At 36.5% G+C, this 16,954-nt stretch overlaps 1 protein-coding gene across 2 annotated transcripts in view; it reads right to left on the reverse strand.

Annotated features, from left to right (window-relative positions):
* Positions 1-365: 365 nt before the first annotated feature.
* The window catches only part of NAF1 (nuclear assembly factor 1 ribonucleoprotein), a 62,248-nt gene continuing 45,659 nt past the window's right edge, over positions 366-16,954 (reverse strand). For both annotated transcript variants that reach the window (XR_009212940.1, XR_009212939.1), the window contains 2 exons: positions 15,631-16,549; positions 366-6,745 (listed from right to left, as the gene is read on the reverse strand). The gene's annotated coding sequence lies outside the window, so the exon portion shown is untranslated. The remainder of the gene's footprint in view (positions 6,746-15,630; positions 16,550-16,954) is intronic.

Genomic DNA, 16,954 nt, shown 5'->3' on the forward strand with positions numbered 1-16,954 from the left:
TTAATGAGATGGTAAGGGGTGCATGATCGGTCACCAAGGAGGGAATAGAGGTTTCCCATACCTGTGGATTAAGGTGGGGAGATACAAGGGGAGGATGCGAAGGAGGCTTTGAACTGGGGAAAAGGGTGGCAATGAGGTGTGGCTGTAGCCTAGCAATAGTCAGGGAAGCAGAGGATTGATCTCCCAAGGGAGGTCCCCTGATCCGAGTCACAGCACCAAATGTAATGCACATCCGTGTGAAGAGACCACCAAACAGGCTTTGTGTAAGCAATAAAGCTTTTTAATCACCTGGGTGCAGGCAGGCTTCTGCACCAAATGTCACGCGTGACCATGTGAAGAAACCACCAAACAGGCTATGTGTGAGCAATAACGCTGTTTATTTCACCAGGATACAGATGGGCCGAGTCCAAAAAGAGAGTCAGAGAAGGGGGATACGGGTGGGGCCGTTTTATAGGATTTGGGTGGGTAGTGGAAAATTACAGTCAAAGGGGCTTGTTCCCTTGTGGGCAGAGGGGGAGGTCACAAGGTGCTCAGTGGGGGAGCTTCTGAGCCAAGAGAAGGAATTTCACAAGGTTAATCACTCAGTTAAGGTGGGGCAGAAACAAATCACAATGGTGGAATGTCATCAGTTTAGGCAGGAACCGGCCATTTTCACTTCTTTTGTGATTCTTCATTTGCTTCAGGCCATCTGGATGTATACGTGCAGGTCACAGGGGATTATGATGGCTTAGCTTGGGCTCAGAGGCCTGACAATAAGCATGTAGTTAAGGCTGTAGTTCTATTAAAGCCATATTTGGTGTACTTAGCAATTCATAAAAAAGGTCTTCAATAAATTTGAACATACATACTCAGTGAAAAAAGATACTATTGTAAAAATGGCTATAAAAATATGGTTAATGTTGGGTTAATATTGGATTCTGATATATTTCATGCCTGTGATCTCATTTTGTTTCTAGTTTTACTGAATATAACCAATCTTGGACACACAAAGATGTTGTTTTTATTTCTGAAATTACTCAGCTATAGTAAAGTATCAAGAATAGATATTTATATTTAAGAAGACTCATCCATCCCAGACTCTGAACTCACTAATTAGCCGGTCAGAAAGAAAGATCACTAAGGAACGATGTACAGTGCAATCAAAGTGATATGCTTTACTTTCTGAATAACAGCAGAGCAAGAGGTTCCATAAGAATCCTGGCAAAGCAATCTTTCCACTTTCAATGTTGATCACTTAGATCTTGTGAAATTCGTGGTGATTTTTAGTATAAATGACTAGGAAAGCTATTATTTGTGCATAAGAGAAACCTAACTTAATTATATTCATAACTCAACAATTTGCTTAGTGCGTTTTTGTGCATTGGGAGATTATGTTTCAGAAAATCAAACCAAAACAAAACCAGTCGTTGAAATTTTATTGACTCAGTACAAATCTTTCTTCATCCTTTATTAAAAGTGTTATTCTTGCAGTATATACCAAGGGATCAGCCGCCCTCTACTATTTAATCATTAGTTTGAAGTCCCTATTGTTGTTCCTGGCGTGTATTGTTATATGCTGGGAAATTCTTAAGATGCCGTTGGTGCAGAGGTTAAGATGTGAGCCATGGGCTCTGGACTGAGGCAGAGCCTGATGCAAATCTCAGCTCTGCAATTTGCTGGCTGTGTGAGCTTTGGTAAGTTAATCACTGTGAACTGCAGTTTACTTCATGATATCATTCAGATAATAACAGCTCTGATATAATAGCATTATTATAAACATTAAGTAAGATAACATCTATCGAATTACCACTTAACACGGTGCCTGGTGTATAGTTTAAAATGCTTAATAAATGTTACCTGTGAATAGTTCCTAAAGTAAAAATTGGAGGCAAACAAAGAGAATAATCACAAGCTGAAACTTATCACTTTTGAAGCTATGATCTGTGACCCTTAACTAAAACTGTCAGCTATTTAATATTAAACCAATTAATATGAATATCATATCTCATGCTGTCTCTAGACTTTAGAAGATAGTCTTTTATTATTGCTATAAAAATCTGTTGGAAATAATTTCTTAAGATCATAAACAGAGTACATTACATTTTCATTATATTATAAGCAAAATTTCATCCCCACAAAATAAAATACCTATTTAACTCAAATAAGATATACTTCCTTTTGGCTAAACAAGTATATTGCATTTTATAAGTAAAATATTTGGACTTGTCTGGCTTGTATCTGTCTTAAATCTTTTAGTAGATGTGGAAAACATGTTTATTTTTGCAGTGTTCAATAATTGTCTGCTAGGTTTTGTCAATGAATGCAAGCTCTAATTCAACTTCTGCTGAAAATTAGGCTTAAGTTATGATTGAGAATAAGGAAAATTATGAGCAAGTTGCCAATTATATCTTGAAAAATGTTTACTTCTAAACATTTTGTTCTAAGTTGCATATTTCATTTAAACATGTCAATACTAATATTCTTTAATATTGGTCTAATCGTTTAAAGGACTTTAGTTTTTTTGTGTAAGAAACACACAATTAATCAATGCATTTTCATTAACCACACCTGTGGGAGGCCTCCTTATTTGGATTTAAACCAGGAGACCACTATTGACAGTTATCCCAAACAAAGACATAATATTAAACTAGGAGCCACAAATATGTGTAGTGAGGAAAACTCAGAATGGTTTGCCAGTGTTCTTATTACATTATTTCAAACTAAGGAATTTGATTTTGTAAATTAAAGTATGCCAAACATCCTCAGAATCTAAGTGTTGCACTGACCAATATGGTAAGGCACTAGCCCCAAGTGACTATATGCTAAATTTAATTAAATTAAATGAAATTTAAATTTAATACTTCAGTCCCACTGCTACACTTCAAGAACTTAATCCCAAATAGCTAGAAAGTGCCTATATAGTTCCTGTCCATCACAGCAGGGTATTTCATCGGACAACACTAGTCTAGCGTTTCCGTTTTCTATAGTAATGAAAACTAAAGTGAAAAAGAACTACTGAAATAACATGAATAGTAAATAGTCATTTTTTTCTTTCCATTCGTGTATTTTTCTCTGCCCACTTGTTTCTTATATTAATACAGAATCATCCAATAAGATTTCAGCCTAAAAATGGAAAAAAATAATTTATTTTAATAATTCAGAAAAACAATCAAGAGTTAATCTTATGTTTTCTGAGGTATTTACAGAACAATACAGAAAAAAACACCTGAGTGTTAGATGAATATTAACTTATATATAGAAATCTAAAAGATCTATTTATCAGTAGGGAATTAGGCAAAACTAGCAGACAAAATTCATTTCAATTTGTAGTACCACACATTTGAGAGAATCCTCCATTCTTTTCTCATATTTTCAAAGAATGATACATTTCAGGGTTATTTCTCCACACCTACCTTTCTTAGAAAAAGGGCTAATTCGAGGCTTTCTTTCTTTTTTTTTTTTTTCATTTTTGTTTTTTGAGATGGAGTCTCGCTCTGTCAGCCAGGCTGGAGTGCAGTGGTGCAATCTCGGCTCACTGCAACCTCCGCCTACTGGGTTCAAGCAATTCTCCCGCTTTAGCTTCCTGAGTAGCTGGGATTACAGGCACCTGCCACCACACCCGGCTAATTTTTGTACTTTTAGTAGAGGCGGGGTTTCACCGTGTTGGCCAGGCTGGTCTTAAACTCTGGACGTCAAGTGATCCGCCCGCCTTGGCCTCCCAAAGGGTTGGGATTACAGGCATAAGCCACCACGCCCAGCACTTTGAGACTCTTGCTACTTACTATGTCATTTTGCTAGTAGATGGGATCACTGGGCCCAAAAGCAGGTTTCAAAGTGTACTTGCTGAGACCAGCCTGTGCTCAGATATAGCAGGCTCCTTCGGCCTGCTCTTTCACTCTGTGTCCAGGTACACTGTGCTCTCACTATGCAATTTTCTCTCCAGGACAGGGCTTTCTCTCTTTCTGTTTCAGGTTTAGATTGTCTTGTAGGAATGACTTGACTACAATTCAAACAATAAGGACCTCACTTCAGTCCCAGATCTAAGCACAGTCTGTAAAGAAGCTTTTACCTGAGAGTCCTACATTGCTCGACTATTTTTAAAAAATGGTTCCCATAGGACTATTAGTTCTCTATTATTTGTTCCATTAGCCTGAACCTGGGGGCAAATACGATTTTTTTAATAAATGGAAAGCACAATGTACAACAGTGTTTCTTAAGCTTTTTTGGTTATCCCCTCCGCCCTGCTTGCCAAGGAGCCTTTTTAGACATTTTTTCCCTAATCCCCCACTATGAAATTATAATACCCCAGATATGCTGTGTCTGCAATTACTGTATATATGTCTGTGCTTAATATTGTACAGTAAAAAGATAAGAACTTTCCACCTTCCAATAATGAAGTTTTATCCCCTTGGGGGCGATATTGCCCTCTTTGATAATGTTTGACATACAGGAATTGAAACATCAGAAATAGATACTACTTTCAATACTGCAGAACACTGTCAAGTATATTTCAAAGCATTTAGCTTGCTAGAGTGTGGAAATTAAGAAAATTTTTTTTCTTCCTGCATGCATCATAATTTGTATACATCAATAGCTATGTAAGTAAGGAAATAACTTATTTGGGCTTTCTGAAAAGTCATAGTATCTGAAATCACCTGGCCCTTAACCTTAAAGATCTTCTGTCATTCTACTCCAGCATTTTTCACTGTAATTGCTTACAGGCAGGGAAGGATTGTGGAAGAATGAGAGACAAGGACATGGAGAAAGAACAGAGAAATGGCTGTAGATACCTAAATGATGGCATATGGTACATTTTTAACTTTCCAATAACCATTAATTCAAACCCTTTAGCCAATAGCTTGCTCATGTTTCTTTTGAAGCCCCCTAAAACAATAGTTGACACCTGGAGAACATCTCTTACTCCCCAACTTCAATTCTGAAAAGAAAATAATATTCAAATGTTAAGCACTGAATTCAACGAGAAAGCCAGTCATAGATTAAGGTAATAATTGCTAAGATTTACACTAACCTGTTTTTTCACTTAGTCAAAAATTTCCTCCATATTAGTTGATAAATCAACAAATCTTTACAATTAAAATAAAAGGTGCTTCATTGATATTTTCTTCTATTATGCTTTACAAAACTAATAGAAGAAATATGGGTTTTCAAAGAGTAACATATTATTCTTAAAATGTATTCAATTAAAGTTAACGCAGGCAAAAATACACTCTCTAATGTATTCTATCATGCATTCCCTCATTCAGTGAATACTCCCTGTGGGCCTACTATGTGCCAGGCATTATGCGCCAGAGGAAACCATATCTTCTTAAGAAGCCAGTGCTAAGTCATTGTTCTTGTTCATATTTGGATCCCTTTCCTTTTCAGGTGAGTTTCTTACAAGAAAAGGGCTTAGTGTCTTTTCCCTTTGTTAAGTTTCTTAATGAAATTAGACTTAGGAAGACTGAGTTCCCTATTCCCTCCTTTCTCTTCCTAAATCTTTACTGTATGTTGAGAGTAAATATTAAAAACTTTCTGACTGTACTTATCACATTCCAAGGCATTTCAGTGAGGAGCAGAAACAAGCTTTTCATTAAATCAACTCCAGTCATGTAAGGTTTTGGTGCTCTCCTTGTCACCCTTTTCTTTTTTTCACATAGAAACTTAATCTTGGAGGGGCTAAGTGAATACAACTTAGATAAAATTACTACTTCCACAAACAACTCAAGAATACTTAGTTCTTCTCCCTCTTCATTAGCTTCTATCTTTATATTTCTTATCAAATATAAAATTTATAAAGAATTTATACCATAAATTCTCTCAAATGATGCACTTAAAATAATTTCATGATTAAAAAACTAATATTATCTACCTATGCTAATCTGAAACATTAGCCTACAATTGTTACTTATTCACTTTGGGGAAAGAAGAAAAAAGTTGTAAGTAGTTACACTCCACTTATTAAAAATTCTTTATTGTCTAGTGTCTAAAATATTTCAATGTCCAGGAAGAAAAAAATCCTCATTGTGAGGTTAATAATGTATTCAAAGCATTTTTCTATTAGTTAGTGAATTTAAAAAGCATATACAGAAAGAACACAAGTGGTAACAGAAAAGTGAGGATGATCTAACCCTACCTCACAGCCTAAAAAAAGAATGCTATGACTTGTTTCTGTGAGGTCCTCAAGCGGCAAGGAGAGAGTTCCTCCATGGGGAGCTAACACCTGATATTTTGCACAGAAAGGTGTCTCCTAGAATTACCTCACACTCTTCATAGATATAGAGATTACTGCCACCTTCAGTGAGTTTGAGAGGGGCCTATACATAGGATCAGGTGAGGTCTGAATAAGCAATGATATGTGTCTGATCTTCTGATCCAGAATGAAATGAAAACATAATTAGTTAACACAGAATGTGCTTTTAAAATGCAGAGATGTAATCCTTATATTACTTTTGTATGTCTCTCATTTTTACCTTTGTTTACTGCAAATGATATGTTAGGTAGCATCCTGCCCTATTAAGTACGCAGATACGGAGAAGATTCAATAAGATAGCTTGTCATTATTTATTTAGCCAGAACATACAGTACTTGAAATCTGTGGGTTGCCACGAGGTCCCCATGGCAACTCTTCTATGGATAAGAATGCTTGACTAGGCTGGTAGACTTGCTGTTACCATCACCAGCCATAGCATCATTTGAGGATACAGTACTCTCCCCTCATCTGTGGTTTCACTTTTCGTGGTTTCAGTTACCTTCAGTCAACCATGGTCTGAAAATAGGTGAAGTAAAATCAGACGTTTTGAGACAGAGAAAGAAGACATTCACATAACTCTTACTACAAAATATTGTTATAATTGTCCTATTATTAGATGTTGTTAATCTCTTACTGTGCCTGTCTCCTAAATTAAACTTTATCATAGGTATGTAAGTATAGGAAAAATCAAGGTATATATAGGGTTCGCTACTATTTGTGATTTCAGGCATCCACTAGGGGTCTTGGAACATATCCCCCAAGGCTCAGGGGGAATTACTGTATCATCATCTTAACTTCAAAAGTTAACTTGTAAATGAATTTTGTATATTCTCTTACTGATCTGGAAACCTAAGGTCAGGCAAAAGTGATGTTTATTTGCTTCAATACATTTCCACTGAAAGAGGAAAGGAACTAGAGACAGATTTTAAGCTTTCAGTTTTGTTTTTGGTTTTCCTATTTTTGCTTCCATCAAGTTGAACTCTGCTATGGATTTTTGTAACTCAAAATTGATGAGCTCTAGCACTTTGTAGCGTAGTTATTTACATATTTAGTCTTAGGAACCTGGAACCATAATCTCTAGGGATTTATTTATATTTTTAAAAAATGGATTAAAGGCCTACATAAAAACTGATAGAGCTGCTTGAGTTTTGTTTCTCCCTCTATAATAACTAGATATTGTATCCTTTTTCACATATTAAACACTGGAAACATTTTAAAAAAGGTAAACCTCCAAAATTGCTTTTTGAAGGTTCCTCAGAAAACTCCTTATTAATTTATATCTGGCCAAAAAAAATCTCTTTTTTTTTTGTAGATTTCTGGACATAACTTCAGCTATTGCATAACTACCTTTTTTTTTCAGAAGTGACAAGTGTTGAATATATACTTCTAGATATAAAGCTGAAGGACTGATTTGGTGTTAAAGAAATACGTGAATATGAGTCAAGTTAGGAAGGAATTGAATACCAGAGGAGAGGGAAGAAGTAGTGGGAAAATGTCTTCGGTGGTTGTCAACCCATTTGAAACATTTAAATTCAGAGTGCTATCCCTAGAAAATTGGAAAGTAGGTTAATTCTTTAACCACCATTATTCCCTCCCCATCTCTGAACATAAAGTAAAAGTAATATACAATCCTTATTGTTCTTCTATTTTGTTTTGTTTTGAAACACAAAATAAAATGAAATAGAATGAGCTTGAGCAACTGGAAAGATGGAGTTGTCATAAACTGAGGGAGCAGAAATGTCCAGCGGCACAAGTTTGGCGTGAATTTAGAATTCATTTTGGACATGTTGACATATCTATTAGTCATTTAAATAAAGATGTCAGGGAGTTTGTGCATTTCTGAGTCCGAGTGTCTGGAAGAGAGATGTGTACATAAAAAACATAAATGGACCAAGCATGAACTCTGTGACCCTCCTACCTTAAGAGACAGGGAAAAGAGAATCAATTAGAAAAAGGGACTGAGAAGTAGAGCCACCGCTAGTGTTTTGTTCTAGGTAAATGGCATTTCTTGGAATTGTGCACTAGGTGGCCCATCTGAGAGTGAGCCGTGAACTAGGAGGAGAAAAAAGTAAGAGTTTGATGTCCTGGACGCCAAGTGGGAAACATTTAAGGAGTAGAAAATTTTTATCGATCACGCAAAAAACATTAAGTACGATGAAGACTGACTAGGAGGAGAAAAAAGTAAGAGTTTGATGTCCTGGACGCCAAGTGGGAAACATTTAAGGAGTAGAAAATTTTTATCAATCACGCAAAAAACGTTAAGTATGATGAAGACTGAGATCAGACCATCATAGTTTGCATCGTAAAAGCCACTGATGACTTTGAAAAGGGCAGTTTCCACTAATGGAGGGGGAAGCCTGATTAGAATAAGCTACAGAGGAAATGAGAGAAGAATAATTGGGAGTCTGAGATTATTAATAATTTTGCAAAAGAAAGCAGAACAGCTCAGTAGCTGGTGAAATGGGCCAAGGCAGGGATAAAAAAAAATAAGATGAGAGAGATAATAGCAATTTTACAAAATGGAAAAAATGATATGGGGGGAGAAAGAATTGCTAGTTATCTCTCTCAGTAAGCAAAGACAGTACACAAATGAAGTGATCAGCTTTAAGTAAAAGCACTCTGTAAAGAAGGCAGTCAGAGGATATTGAGGAAAAAAGCAGGTTGGTAGGTGAACGTGGTGATGGAAATCTGAATGTGTTTGAGGTATCACAGGTTGGATTCACTGGAAGCAAATACTGAGATGGAATTTGGAATACTGAATATGTGTTAGGGATCAACACCTAGGGAAGGGAGAGAGAGGAAACAATTGGATGGAGGAGAAATTCAAACTACAGTACATGCTTGGCAAAGCTTAACCAACCCAAAGAGAGCTCTGGATTTGTTCCTCCAGCCTTTATGCTGCCCTCAACCACTCCTTCTGGAAATGGACACTGGATTTGGGCTCCCCCTACAAATGTGCACTTTGGGCTCTCCGTAAGTGAGATGGACTTTATAGTTGCTGAATGCTGGAAGATATCTGCTAACCCCAGCATCTGGGGTATAAGGCTCTTTGTGAAGAGGGATGTGGATGATACAGCTCTGTGTCCACCCAATAAAACTGTTTCCATTTTCTCAGTACAAAGAGGAAAACAAAACTGCTACTGAGGAGGGATAGTGAAATCGGGGAACAGAGGGCTTGAAGGTTGTAGAGGAGAGTTATGAAATTGTCACCTTGGTGAGTGACAAGTGAATGGACTAGGAAAAAGTATTGCAGCTTTAAGGCTCCCTTTTAGGTTTGGTAGTTATGAATCTCAAGTGATACCAGACAGCATGAGTGTTGGGTTTTCTCCGATCACGTTCAACTCTATATGTGTAGATGCAGGAGCAGAGGGAGACAAGAAGAAAAATTGAGACATCAAACCATTAGTAGGAGGCCAGATTATTTAGAGACTTGTCAGCCATTTAAGAATCTTGTCTTTTGTTTCCCAGTTAGATGGCAAGCACTTCAGGGTTCCTTTTAATCCTTTTGGTTTTGAGAAATAATACTTATATAGATAGTTCCACAGAATATAAGTGTACAGCTCAAAAAACTATCACAAAGCCATCACCCTTGTTACCTTAGTCAATCCAAGGAAGAGAGTATGGCCAGCAAGGAAATGGTCCCCTCTGGTCCTCTCCCAATTATCATTCACTTCTCCACTTTCGTAATTCCTCTCCTAACATTTATGGTAATCCCTTCCTTGTTTTTTTTTTTTTTTTTTTTTTTTTAATAGTTATGCCATCAAAACTTGTAAGGCTTCTTAGTTTTACTTTTTCATCTTTTCAAAAATGCAATTAGACCATATATCCTTTTTGTGTCTGGCAGTTTTGCTCTCCATCATGTTTTTGAGATGCATCCACATTGTTGCATTTCTAAGTTCAGCTGCCCACAGGATCAGACTTCAAGCTTGGTTTTCAGAAATTTTAACCCTGCAGCTACAGGAGATATTTGTGTGTCTCTGTGTTTTCCAGGACAATTACAGAAGTTTCCTGGATCCCTACCCAGGTTGTGGATTAGGATTTAAAGCCATGAGCTCATCTTTTCCTTTCTCCGTATCCTCCAGTACACTTTGTAGAAATCAAATAAATGCAAAAGCCTTTATTCTTTATTCCCACAATAATGTTTATTGCAGTAACTACTTGATCACTTAAAGTTATCTTCTCTAGACCCTAGCTACCTGTTTAGTTATTGCATGCCATGGACTACTTGTGTTTTATTTACCATGGCAATGAGGTCACTAATGCCTTTAAATCTAGTAGGATTCTCATCCTTAAAATTCTATTGCTTCTACTCTAATTCACTTCTATTATCAAAAACTGTATTAGCCAAGATTCGGTCAGAAAAACAAAGCCACTAAAAATACCACGTGAAAAGGAGGTTTACCACGGGAATTAGAGCATACACCAATGTATGGGAAACTGGAAAAGGAAAGACTGGAAGAGAATGGAGAAATAACAGCATCACTAATATGACAGTTGTGGGTATGTAGAAGCATGAGGTAAAATTCAGGAAACTGCGTGTATCTGGCCACTGAAGTAGAACCACAGAGGGGATCTGTGGAGAGGTCTGTGGAATCTACCACCTCTGAGGAAATGGCAATAAAGCACTTAGTAGTCAGCAGGTCCAGAAGCTGGGCAGAGCTAGAAGCTAGAGCTACCTGTGTCTGTCACTGAGTCTGGGACCAGGAGCTTCCTCTTGGTATTTACCCCTCCTTTGCTTCTGCCTGTTCAATCTTGTGAGTGCCTTCCTTGATCAACTCGAATCCAGAATTGTGCTGAATGCAAGATTCCAGAAAATTTATTTTCAAGGCTTACACCGGAGTGGGAGTGCCAAGTTGATAAATTCAGAACATTCTGTTCATGCGATGAACAATATTGATGGATAATCACGTGTTAAATTAATCTCATATTCCTGGAATAAGTCCTACTTGGTAGTGTATCTTCTTTTTATATTTGCTGTTTCCATGTTGTTAATTCACTCTGTGAGTAGTATTTTTATATCTACATTTGTGAGATCTGCTTGCAATTTTTCTTCTTTATAATGTCCTTGTCAGATTTTGGCATCAAGTTTATGTTGTCCTCACAAATGGGTGACATTGTTTCTTATTTTTCTACTTTCTGGTAAAGTTTATGTAAAATTACATATTTTGTCCTAAAATATTTAGTAAAATTCACTGGTAAAGCTATCTGGACCTGGGGTATTTGCTGTGGGAAGACTTTTTTTTTTCTCCATATGGCTTCTACTTAATAGAGGACTACTCTGATAAGTTATTCTTTTTTAATCCATCTTCATAAGTTTGTTTTTCTAGAAATTTGACTATTTCACTTACATTTTTACATTTTATTGGCATAAAGTTATTCATAATATCATCCTATTTCCTATGACGGTTATCTTAACTACAAAAATGTAACAGTCAACTAGACTTTCTTCATAATGTCATCATAAACAAATTTCAAAATGTAGGATCATTAGGACCACAGGCATGAAAGACTGTACATTTTTTCTAAGTTATTCTCAATAAAGTCTGATACTATCGGTGGTATAGGACAATAATTTTTTTGAAGCCTTAGCCATACTCAATATGATAATCATGTTTCTATTTATTTTTTGCCAATTTGATACACTCAAAATAGTATTCTTAATTTTATTTTTATTTCTTTAATTAAGTTTATTTGGAAGGTTGGGCAATATTTTTGCAAATTTTTATTGGTAGTTTTTTTTGTGACTGGGCTGACATATCCTGTGGGTTACATTTTGATTTAAATGATTAAACAGGCAAAATCTACAAACAGAAAAAAAGCGAAGTTCTTTCAATATGACCACTGACCAGTGTTACTACTACTGAAAATACAAGTCGTACCCTTTATAATGTGTACAAATGCAATAAAATCTTGCAGCTATTTTGCATAATTCTTTCCTATCAGTTTTATTTGTAGAGATCTATTTCTATGCACAATTTTCAAAGTAAAACAAAAAACTACGTTTGCAAAATTATTATGTATACTAATATCATTATGACACTAAATTGCCTCTTGAAGCAAAATCGATTCATTTACTAAACCAATAAAGATGCAATAGATGCATTCAATTCAACGGAGTTTAGAAGTCTAAGTTCTTGCTATTTATTCTAAATAAATTCCTAAAACTGACACAATATGGCAATCTGATGACACATCATCAGTTTTTGATTGATATTGAGTTAATGCTAATAAAAAACAATTCAGTTTCCAACTAATAATAATACCTTCTAGCTCTAGGTCCAAAAATGTTATGAAGTTTTAACCCAGTGGTGTATACGTAAGTGAAACCCTTGAAAATGTGTAGTTCAATTATGTAACTGCTACAAGTGTCCTTATTATGGAATTTTGAGAAAATTATAATTGGATGAATAAAAAAGTGTATCACTGAGTTAACCTGGAATTATTTTTGTTCATGTGTATGTATGTCTGTGTGTGTTAAGAGAGAGAGAGAGATCTGTATTAAGGCATATGTGGGTATTAAATATATCAGTTTCTAGCAGAATTTCTTAGCACTAATGTCTCCTTAAATATAAATTTAACAGTTTTTTTCTTAGTCCTTGTTATAATATTTCTTCTTCTCTTCCTCAATTCCAACTTTTGAAAATCTTGTGGTTTACTAGTGCCTTTGAGGAAGCCTACAATGGTGGCTACAAGCTCAGATCCTGGGATCAGACAACTGTTGTGTTCCATATGATTTCAACGAGTACTAGCTGTAAGAAATCAAACAAAATCTTTAACCTATACAAGTCCTCACTTTTCTTCCTTATAAAATGTTAATGTTTACTACCTCACAAAATTGTTGTGAAGATGTAAACACATAAAAGATGCAAAATAGGCCAGGCGCGGTGGCTCACGCTTGTAATCCCAGCACTTTGGGAGGCCGAGGCGGGCGGATCACGAGGTCAGGAGATCGAGACCACGGTGAAACCCTGTCTCTACTAAAAATACAAAAAAATTAGCCGGGCGTGGCGGCGGGCGCCTGTAGTCCCAGCTACTCGGAGAGGCTGAGGCAGGAGAATGGCGTGAACCCGGGAGGCGGAGCTTGCAGTGAGCCGAGATTGCGCCACTGCACTCCAGCCTGGGCAACAGAGCAAGACTCCGTCTCAAAAAAAAAAAAAAAAAAAAAAAAAGATGCAAAATATATCCCTTTTTTCAGGGACTACCACCCTACCTAGCCATTCAAACCATAAATAAAGCCCAGAGTCATTCCAGACACCTTCCTTCTGCAGCACAATCCCTAACATTGCAAGTCCTGTCAATTCATGCCCCATTACTTCCAGGATAAAATCCAAACTCCTTAGTAAGGCCCCAAAGGTCTCCTGTCACCTGACGTCCATTTACTTTCTACCTCCAGGAATTGTTTTCTTCTATTCCATCCTTGTACACTCTTCATACCCGTCATACCTATCTATCTGCTGGTTTCAAAACATGCTGAGCTGTTTTACAGTTCTACGGCTTTTCTCAGGTTTATCTTTTATTTTTTAAGATTCAGCCCTAAGATCATGTTCTCTGTGAATTATTCCCTACCTTCCTCCTCTTCCCATCTGTACCCAGAGTGGAATAGACTTTTCTCACCTCTGTGTTCCCACCATACCTTGTACACATACAAACTTGTATTATAGCACCTAGTGTCTTTATTTATCCATTTTCTACTACTGCACTTAGGATTGCATTCCCAGCATCAAATGACTAATAAAAAGCACAAAACAAATGTTCATTGAATAAATGAATATATTAAATTTCAATGGCTCTCTAAACCTAATTTCACTAGGTTGGTTCATTAACGGAAATATTAACAGCAACTGGTATGTACTTCCCCACTTGTTGCTCCAAGAGATTTACAGGTTTGTGCTTCTATTTTTTTTTCATACTTTCAAGTAAATCTAAATACATGGCCTCAGATGGCTTTCTCATCCTGAAGCTATTTTACAAAGTAGAGAAAAGCAGAAAGGGAAAGCAAATGTCTCCTAGGATACTCAGTCTTCTCTTATTCTTTAAACTCCCTAGAATACACGTGCACACACATGCGCGCACACACACACACACACACACACACACGAATACATCATCCATTATTCATTGTTATCTGTAAAGGTCAGCACTCTGGTATATTTACGGATAGAACAGCATGGATACACTCTTACTGAATGATCATATAGAGATCAATCCAAAAACCTTGCAGCAGATTGATTATCCTTAACCATTTGGTAGCCAAATTTTGGTATCATCTAAAGTTGAATATTTTTAAGCAAATTTTATTATCCTAAGAAAAAATAATTTTTCTAAAATGTAGTGATTTCCAAATTAGAGGTGATAGGGTCCTCTCAAAACCAGTTCCAAGAAAAAGAGAATTCACGTTCCATTTATCTTTCGGAGCCATTTTTGATGAACAACTGACCAGGAAATCTGTGCTAAAATAGGTTTATGATACCTTGTGAAATACTTTCAAGTCATTAAATAAAAAGAATCCTCACTAATGCTTGCCACAATAATCTTGAATCCACACATATAAACCACTATACTCTAGAAACACAAAGGAGAATCCCAGGGGGGATGAATCAGAAAGTGGTATCTAGAAACAAGGTTTCAGTTACTGTCTCTCAAGTAACTTCCCTGTACTAGAGTAGGGATAGGTGTGATAAAACAGTGCTGGCCCTCAGATAATACTTTAACAGAAAAGATGATTTAAGCAATCAATGGAAGTAGAGCACTGTATGAGAACTGAAGTCTATTCTCACATCTCACGTTACAGTCACAGACAGAAATAAAACTTATTTTTGGCCAGGCGCGGTGGCTCACGCCTGTAAGTCCAGCACTTTGGGAGGCCAAGGCAGGTGGATCACCCGAGGTCAGGAGTTTGAGACTAGCCTGGCCAACATGGCAAAACCCTGTCTCTACTAAAAACACAAAAATTGGCCAGGCATGGTGGCGCATGCCTGTAGTCCCAGCTACTTGGGAGGCTGAGGCACAAGAGTCACTTAAGCCCGGGAGGTAGAGGCTGCAGTGAGCCAATATCACACCATTGCACTCCAGGCTGGGTGACAGAGAGAGACGCTGTCTCAAAAAAAGAAAAAAAAAAGAAATAAAACTTATATGAGCATTTGTAAGGGTCATTGCTACTTGCCCACATTAGGAACTGTCATGACATATCTATCCAGTCCAGCCAGCTATGTGAAAAAGTACCTGGATGAGTCCTTTGACTAGAACTCTATGAGAACTAACAAAATCTTAACTAGCATGATTGAATCTACTTTTTTATAAGGGCAATTTATACATTTTGCTTTTCTATAACAAAAATAAATTATGCAACTATAAGACTTATATATAAACTTTCAGGTCCTCTAAGTAAATGGAGAGTATACCTTAGCCTATTAGGCCTATGAGAATGGTCTGATTCTGGTCTTCATTTCTCTCCTTTCAGAAACTTTTCTGAATGATTTTCTACATTCCATTTGTATCTTTTCCTTTTCTGTCGTTGTTGCATATGGGCATTTTTTAACTATTCGTAGAATGTCCTTAAAATTTTGTGGACTTGCTCAGATTTCACTGTTTATCACAATATGCCTGGAATGAGCTTTATAAAATAGAGACAGACCATTAAATTTGTTAAGCTGAATATAGTGCCCCTTCTTTTAATGTAAGAATGATTTTCTATTTATATCCTAAATGATGGACTCTCTGTCTCCAGCCTCTTTTTCTGTCTTCAGATACTACTTTGAAAACAAGATGAAAGCCATGGAATCTCCCTCTCAGAAAAATGTACATCTTACAGACTTTCAGTGAGTTCTGGAATACCAGGAACCAGAGCCCACACTAATGAACAGCAGTTTCCTAACCTAATGCGAGAGATTTAAGATTTCTTCTGGGTCCCATGATCTTCTAATAATTGTCTTCTTAGCAAGACTAAACACATCTCCAAGAAATGTGAACTGCCATGAATGTCTTCCAGCTATCTTCTATGACAGCATTTCCCAGTGTGTTCTGTGAAATAACGGTACAGGGTGATGTTCTATGAAGAAAAATATGGAAAATAATATATTCCACAGTCTGTATATTAGATCGGACTAATAAAAAATAAATATGGAAAGTAATATATTCCACAGTCATATATTAGATCGCCTACCCAACAGCAATTTGATATAGTTTAATAGGATTTGAATGAATAAAATTAATGCCCACACCTGTTTTCTTCTGCCGGTAAATATTTTTCTGCCCATCATCTTGCTAAACAGAATTCATCTGAACTTATGTTGTTGCCAACAAATATACGAACAATTATACCTAGTCAAAAACAAAAACCAAACTGATGTTAAAGAAAATTAATCATTTGTTTTGAATAAATCAACTATTAAGAAAGCTTACATAATTGAGTCTGACAGTGCCAAATCATGTCTGAGATGAAACACTGCATGATACATAATCAAACAGACATTTGCAAGCGCTGTGGGTTGGGGGAGAGTGCAAATGTTTCCCAGCACTCCTGTATGTCATGGGAGCACACAATAAAACACTTGAAGAGCCGCAATAATAAAAGGTTTAAAGAGCTGCAAAAATAGGTTTTGCACACTATAGTGGCTACTGAGAACATTTTAGAAGTTCATCTCTATCATCCAAACACTAGACACCACCTAATCTATTTATTACATTCTAATAGGAATTCTATGCTAATATTTTATCCCTTTGCAT

Source organism: Hylobates moloch, unplaced genomic scaffold, assembly GCF_009828535.3.
Source record: "Hylobates moloch isolate HMO894 unplaced genomic scaffold, HMol_V3 SCAFFOLD_3, whole genome shotgun sequence".
Lineage (NCBI taxonomy): Eukaryota > Metazoa > Chordata > Mammalia > Primates > Hylobatidae > Hylobates > Hylobates moloch.